Genomic DNA, 8,313 nt, shown 5'->3' on the forward strand with positions numbered 1-8,313 from the left:
ATTTAATAAATGGTATTGGGAAAATTAGACAGATACGTGCAAAGAAATGAAACTAGACCACCTTCTTACATCATATAAAAGAATAAATTCAAAATGGACTAAAGAGTTAAGTGTAAGTCTCAAAACTATTAAAATCCTAGAAGAAAACGTAGGCAGTAAAATCTCTGACATTTCTTTTAGTAATATTGTTTTTCTGATTATCTCTTCAGGCAAGGGAAACAAAATAAAAAAATGGGATTACATCAAGCTAAAACGTTTTGCACAGCAAAGGAAACCATCAACAAAATGAAAAGACAACCTACAGAATGGGAGAACATTTTCACCAAAGGTACATCTGATAAAGGGTTAATATTCAAAATTTAATAAAACAACCTCATACAAAGCAACACCGAAAAAACAAACAACCTAGTTTAAAAAATGGACAAAGTGCCTAAATAGACAGCTCTCCAAACAGGAGACATAGATGGCCAATAGACATAAGAAAGATGCTCACCATCACTAATCATCAGAGAAATGCAAATTAAAACCACAATGAGATATCACCTGTATGAAGGGCTTTCATCAATAAATCAATAAACAAGTGTTGTTGAGGATGTGGAGAAAAGGGAACCCTTGTGCATTGCAGATTGGTGCAGCCACTATGGAAAACAATATGGAAGTTCCTATAAAAATTCAAAATGGAACTTTTTTATGACCTGTGGTTCTACTTCTGGGTACGTATAGAAGATACCCAAAGCACTCATTTGAAAGAATAAATGCACCTCCATGTTTTTTGCAGTGTTATTTAAAATAGCCAAGAGTGGATAAAATAGGAATGGTACATGTAAACATTGGAATATTACTCTGCCATAAAAGAGAAAGCAATCTTACATTTGTGACACCATGGTTGGACCTAGTGAATATTATGCTTAGAGAAATAACTCAGGCAGAGAAAGATAAATACCATCTGATTTCACATATATTTAGAATCCAAAGAACAATATACACTAACAAAACACAAACAGACTTATAGATACAGAGGACAGACTGATGGCTGCCAGAGGGGAGAGGAGTTGGGGGACTGGGTGAAACAGGTGAAGGGACTGAGAAGTACACATTGGCAGTTACAAAATAGTCACAGGTTGTAAAGTGCAGCATTGAGAGTATAGTCAATAGTATTGTAATAACTATGTATGGTGCCAGGTGGATACTAGACTTACCAGGGGAATCACTTCGTAAATTATATGAACGTCTAATCACTGTGCTGTATACCTGAAACTAATACAAAATATTATTGAATGTAAACTGTAGTAGAAAAAGCTAAAAAACTTAAATAAAAGAAATAAAGTTATTTCAGAGGACTGAAATTCAATAAATAAAGCAGCATGTGTATGAGAAATAATTGCAATAAGTTTACTTGTAAAACAATAAAGTTCTTACATTAAAAAAACTAACATATTTCCAGTAAGATTTATTTCCCTGTAAATTTAAAGAGACAAGAAATTAACCTAGTATTTTTTGAATTTTATGGGATTCTTAAAATCATTGCTCCACATTGCTTATCCAACATTCATTAACCTCCCTTGTACTGTTAACGGAACCCTGAACCGAGTCTGAAAGTAGTAACTACCCAACTCTTTCTATATTCTTATCTCAACACATGCAAATAACTTTTTTTTTACAGTTTTATAACATAAAAAAGCAATTTTTTTTAGGTCTAGATAATTCTTTTACTTTTTTTTGGAATGTGAAATTCAGGAGAATATGATTCTGATTAAGCTACCTAAAACTACACTTCAGCATTCACTCTTTTTCAATGCATGAGTGAAATCTGAACCAAACATTAGGTTTTCTGCAGGGTACAAAAGCCTTATTCATTATTTCTAATTCTCTGTTACTTCTAAGTTACTTTCAGGAACTTGCTATACCAATGATTCACTTCCCCTCTCTCTTTTTATTTTTTTTTTTTTTTTTTTTATTTTTTTTTTTTTTTTTTTTTTTTTTTTTTTTTTTTTTTGAGAGATATCTTAAAAATCGTTTAAAGCATAACATTTTATTGTATTTTCATTTCATATATCTTTGTTTAATATGTCTTAACATTACTATTTGTTTAAAAGAAAATGCAGGTTATATTATTTCTCTAAAACATTTTAAAATGTCAGGTTTTAGAATGTAATTTTTGTTTTTTTTTTGTTTTTTTTTTGTTTTTTTGTTTTTGTTTTTTTTTCAAATTTTTATTAAGGTATTATATGTGTACATATCTTACCATTGCCCCCCCCCACCCCACTCCCATACATGCCCTCACCCCCCAATGTTTTGCATCCGTTGGTTACTCTTATATGCATGCATACAAGTCCTTCAGTTGATCTCTTATTTCCCCCACCTCTCCCTAACCTTACCGCTGTAATTAGACACTCTGTTTGATGCTTTACTGCCCCTGTAACTATCTTTTGGTTCATCAGTTTATAATGTTTTTCATTATCCCTAAATGAGTGAGATCATGTGGTATTTTTCTTTCATTGACTGGCTTATTTCACTTAGCATAATGTTCTCTAATTTCATCCAGGTGTCTACAAATGGTAGTAATTCCTTCTTTTTTATGGCAGCATAGTATTCCATTGTGTAGATGTACCATAGTTTTCTGATCCAGTCATCTGCTGACGGGCACCTAGGCTGTTTCCAAATCTTAGCTATTGTAAATTGTGCTGCTATGAACATAGGGGTGCATATATCCTTTCTGATTGGTGTTTCTGGTTTCTTAGGATATATTCCTAGGAGTGGGATTACTGGGTCAAATGGGAGTTCCATTTTCAGTTTTTTGAGGAAACTCCATACTGTTCTCCACAGTGGCTGCACCAGTCTGCATTCCCACCAGCAGTGCACGAGGGTTCCTTTTTCTCCGCATCCTCGCCAACACTTGTCGTTTGTTGATTTGTTGATGATAGCCATTCTGACAGGTGTGAGATGGTATCGCATTGTCGTTTTGATTTGCATCTCTCGGATAATAAGTGACTTTGAGCATGTTTTCATGTGTCTCTTGGCCTTCCTTCTGTCTTCTTTAGAAAAGATTCTATTTAGGTCCGTTGCCCATTTTTTTATTGGATCATTTATCTTCCTTTTATTAAGTTGTATAAGCTGCCTGTAGATGTTGGAAATTAAACCTTTATCAGTCATACCATTTGCAAATATGTTCTCCCATACAGTGGGGTTTCTTGTTGTTTTGTTGATGGTTTCTTTTGCTGTGCAAAAGCTTTTTATTTTGATGTAGTCCCATTTGTTTATTTTCTCTTTGGCTTCCATTGCCCTAGGGGCAGTATCACTGAAAAAGTTCTTTTGGCATATGTCTGAGATTTTGCTGCCTGTGGATTCCTCTAGTATTTTTATGGTTTCCCGTCTTATATTTAAGTCCTGTATCCATTTTGAGTTTATTTTTGTGTATGGTGTAAGTTGGTGATCTAGTTTCATTTTTTTGCATGTATCTGTCCAATTTTCCCAACACCATTTATTGAAGAGACTGTCTTGACTCCATTGTATGCTCATGCCTCCTTTGTCAAATATTAATTGCGCATATTGGTTTGGGTCGATATCTGGATTCTCTATTCTATTCCATTGATCTATATGTCTGTTCTTGTGCCAGTACCAGGCTGTTTTGAGAACAGTGGCTTTGTAATACAGCTTGAAATCTGGTATTGAGATCCCTCCTACTTTATTCTTCTTTCTCAGGATTGCTGTGGCTATTCGGGGTCTTTTTTTATTCCAGATGAATTTTTGGAGAGTTCTTTCTAGGTCTGTGAAATATGCTGTTGGTATTTTAATGGGGAGTGCATTGAATCTATAGATTGCTTTGGGTAGTATGGACATTTTGATGATGTTGATTCTACCAATCCATGAACATGGTATGTTCTTCCATCTGTTTACATCTTCCTCTATCTCTTTTTTCAGTGTCCTGTAGTTTTCCGCATATAGGTCTTTTACCTCCTTGGTTAGGTTTATTCCTAAGTATCTTAATTTTTTTGGTGCGATGGAAAATGGGATTGCTTTTTTAGTCTCTCTTTCTGTAAGTTCACTGTTGGTGTATAGAAATGCCATAGATTTCTTGGCGTTAATTTTGTATCCTGCTACCTTGCCGAATTCATTTATTAAGTCTGTTAGTTTTTTGATAGAGTCTTTCGGGTTTTTTATGTACAATATCATGTCATCTGCAAATAGGGACAGCTTTACTTCTTCTTTTCCAATTTGGATGCCTTTTATTTCTTCTTCTTGTCTAATTGCAATGGCTAATACTTCCAGTACTATGTCAAACAGGAGTGGTGAGAGTGGGCATCCCTGTCTTGTTCCTGTTCTTAGGGGAAATGGTTTTAGTTTTTGCCCATTGAGTATGATGTTAGCTGTGGGTTTATCATATATAGCTTTTATTATGTTGAGGTATGATCCTTCTATTCCCACCTTGTTGAGAGTTTTTATCAAGAAAGGGTGTTGGATTTTGTCAAATGCTTTTTCTGCATCAATTGATATGACTATGTGATTTTTATCTTTCAATTTGTTTATGTGATGTATCACATTTATTGATTTTCGGATATTGAACCATCCTTGCATTCCTGGGATAAACCCTACTTGGTCATGGTGTATGATCTTTCTGATGTACTGCTGGATCCGATTTGCTAGAATTTTGTTGAGGATTTTGGCATCTACATTCATGAGGGATATTGGCCTGTAATTCTCTTTCATTGTGTTGTCTTTATCTGGTTTTGGTATTAGGGTGATGCTGGCTTCATAGAAGGAGCTTGGAAGTGTTCCTTCCTCTTGAATTTTTTGGAATAGTCTGAGGAGGATAGGTTTTAGTTCTTCCTTGAATGTTTGGTAAAACTCTCCTGTGAAGCCGTCTGGCCCCGGGCTTTTGTTTGCTGGAAGCTCTTTGATGACTGCTTCAATTTCTTCCATAGTTACTGGCATATTGAGCTGTTTAGATTCTTCCTGATTGAGTTTTGGAAGGTTATATTTTTCTAGGAATATGTCCATTTCCTCCAGGTTGTCCAGTTTGTTGGAATAGAGTTGTTCGTAGTATTTTTTAACAATCCTTTGTATTTCGGCGGGATCTGTTGTTATTTCACCTCTTTCATTTCTGATTTTGTTTATTTGGGTCCTCTCCCTTTGCTTCTTGGTGAGCCTGGCTAGAGGTTCATCAATCTTGTTTATCCTTTCAAAGAACCAGCTCTTGGTTTTGTTGATCTTTTGTATTGTTTCTTTGGTCTCTATGTCGTTTATCTGTGCTCTGATCTTTATTATTTCCTTCCTTCTGCTTACACTGGGCTTTTCTTGTTGCTCTTTTTCTAACTCTTTGAGTTGTTGGGTTAGGTAATTTATTACCCCTGTTTCTTGTTTTTTGCAGTAGGCTTGTAGAGCTATGAACTTCCCTCTCAAGACTGCTTTCGCTGTGTCCCATAGATTTTGGATTGTAGTGTTTTCATTGTCATTTGTTGTCATGATGTTTTTTATTTCTTCTTTGATTTCTCTGGTAACCCAGTCATGGTTTAATAGCATGCTGTTTAGTCTCCATGTGTTTGATTTCTTTGGGTTGTTTTTATTGTAGTTGATTTCCAGTTTTATGCCACTGTGGTCTGAGAAGATGCTTGATATGATTTCTATCTTCTTGAATTTGAAGAGACTTTGCCTATGTCCCAACATATGGTCTATCTTTGAAAATGACCCATGTGCACTTGAGAAGAATGTATATTCTGTGGCTTTGGGGTGAAATGTTCTGAAGATGTCAATTAATTCCATCTGGTCTAGTGAGTCATTTAGGATTGATGTTTCTTTGCTGATTTTTTGTTTAGAGGATTTGTCCAATGGTGATAGTGGGGTATTGAAGTCTCCTACTATGATTGTATTGCTGTCAATCTCTCCCTTGATATCCTCCAGGAGTTTTTTTATGTATTTGGGTGCTCCTGTATTGGGTGCATATATGTTTACCAGAGTTATTTCTTCTTGTTGGATTGCTCCCTTTAGTATTATGAAGTGGCCTTCCTTATCTCTTGTTATGTCCTTCAGTTTGAGATCTAATTTGTCAGATATAAGTATTGCTACCCCAGCTTTTTTTTCAGTTCCATTTGCCTGGAAAACCTTTTTCCATCCCTTCACCCTCAGTCTGTGTGCGTCTTTTTTTCTGAGGTGGGTTTCTTGTAGACAGCAGATATATGGGTCATGTTTTCTTATCCAATCCATTACCCTATGTCTTTTGATTGGGGCATTTAATCCGTTTACATTTAAAGTTATTATTGATAGGTACTTATTTGTCGCCATTCCTATTCTTTACACCTGTGTTCCTTCTTCGCTTCCTATTTCTTTTTTTTTTTTTTTTTTACAGCAGACCCTTTAGCATTTCTTGCATTGCTGGTTTGGTGGTAATAAATTCCCTTAGTCCTTTTTTGTCTGTGAAGCTCCTGATTTCACCTTCAATTTTGATTGACAGCCTTGCTGGGTACAGTATTCTTGGATTCAGACCCTTCCTTTGCATGACTTTGTATATTTCATTCCATTCCCTTCTGGCCTGATGAGTTTCTGTTGAGAAATCAGTTGCTAGTCTGATGGGGGTTCCTTTGTATGTAACTTTCTGTCTCTCTCTGGCCGCTTTTAAGATTCTTACTTTGTCGTTGGTGTTTGCCAATTTAATTATAATGTGCCTTGGCGTCGGTCTTTTGGGGTTCATTTTGCTTGGGACTCTGTGAGCTTCTTGGATTTGTGTGGGTTTTTTCTTCTCTATATCAGGGAAATTTTCTGTCATTATTTCTTCAAATAGGTTTTCTATTCCTTGCTCAGCTTCCTTTCCTTCTGGAACCCCTATTATGCGGATGTTGTTTTGTTTCGTGTTGTCCCAAAGTTCCCTTAGGCTCTCCTCCTGCCTTTTAATTTTTTTTTCTAGAAGTTGCTCTACTTGGGTATTTTTTCCCATCTTGTCTTCTAGCTCACTGATGCGGTCCTCTGCTTCTTCTAGTCTACTCTTGATGCTTTCTATTGAGTTCTTTACAGCAGCGATGTCATTTTTCATTTCTTCTTGGTTCTTCTTCATTTCCTCTTGGTTCTTGCTCATATTGTCAAATTTGTCTTCCATTCTTTTCAGCCACCTTATGACCATTTCTCTGAATTCTTTTTCTGGAAGGTTGCTTGCTTCCATTTCGTTTACTTCCTTTTCTGGTGATGCCTGCTTTTCTTTCATATGCGGGCTGTGTCTTTGTCTCCCCATGGTCTCTCTTCTCTGGGTGTCTGGTTATGTAGTTCTCTCTCTCCTGCGTCGATTTAAAGGCACAAAATACAGCACTACCAGGTACAACACACAAGGCACTGAACAGAAATGTATTCACGATATTAATAACCTCCAATAAAGGTGACCACCAGAGAGAGAAAGGCAAATTAGGGGATAGTAGAGAAAGAAGAAGAGGAAAAAGAAAGAAAGAAGAAGAAGAAAAAAAGGGGTGTCAAAATGAAATTGGGAAAAGGGAAAAAAAGAAGAAAAAAAAGTAAGAAAGACAAGAAAGAGACTAAGAGAGAAAGGGAAACAGACTATATATATTGGGGATAAAACTCCAATAGAACAATCACTTATCCCAGCAAATGCCAGCAACAAGTACCTGGGGATTAATACAAACTACAACACCAACTAATATTGAGTGAGGCAAGGGAAAACAGAAGCACTAAACAAACAAAAAAATAAACAAAAGAAGAATAAGCAAAACAATCTCACAAAAAAGCATAAAAATTCGATATAATCTACATTCAAACGAACAACAACAAAAAAAGGACAGAGAGAAAAACAATTTTTTGGATAGTTAAGACAGCGAAGAGAGAGGTGTGTATGGACTTGGAGCAGGGGATTGGAGATTAGATATATAAGTAGGGTGAAATTTTAAAAGGGGGTAAACAGAAAGTATAGGGAAAATCTAAAGCAGGAAAGGGGTAAGATAAACAGGACACTGAAAAGGGAAAAGTGAGGAAGAGAGTGATGGCATAAAGGTAGATTTGAGATAGAGTAAAATGATGCTAAAGGAAAGATAAAAATAGAATGTAGAACATTAATCCCAAAACAAAATGAAGAGAAAATAAAATGACACTTAAAAAAAAAAAAAGATAAAATAGCAGTAGTAATAATACGGATTGAAAATAAAAATGTAATAATTAAAAAGGTAAAATCAAGTGAGGAAAAAAATTAGTTTCTTGAGTAAAAGATGCAAAAAATGAAAATAAAAAAATAAAAAATAATAATAAAATGTGGAGTAGTGAAGGTCATTCACTTCCTCTGTTGTTCTGTTTGGCACGCCTGTTTCTCAGTCCGGACAGTAT

This window comes from Plecotus auritus (genome assembly GCF_963455305.1).
Source record: "Plecotus auritus genome assembly, chromosome: 4".
NCBI lineage: Eukaryota > Metazoa > Chordata > Mammalia > Chiroptera > Vespertilionidae > Plecotus > Plecotus auritus.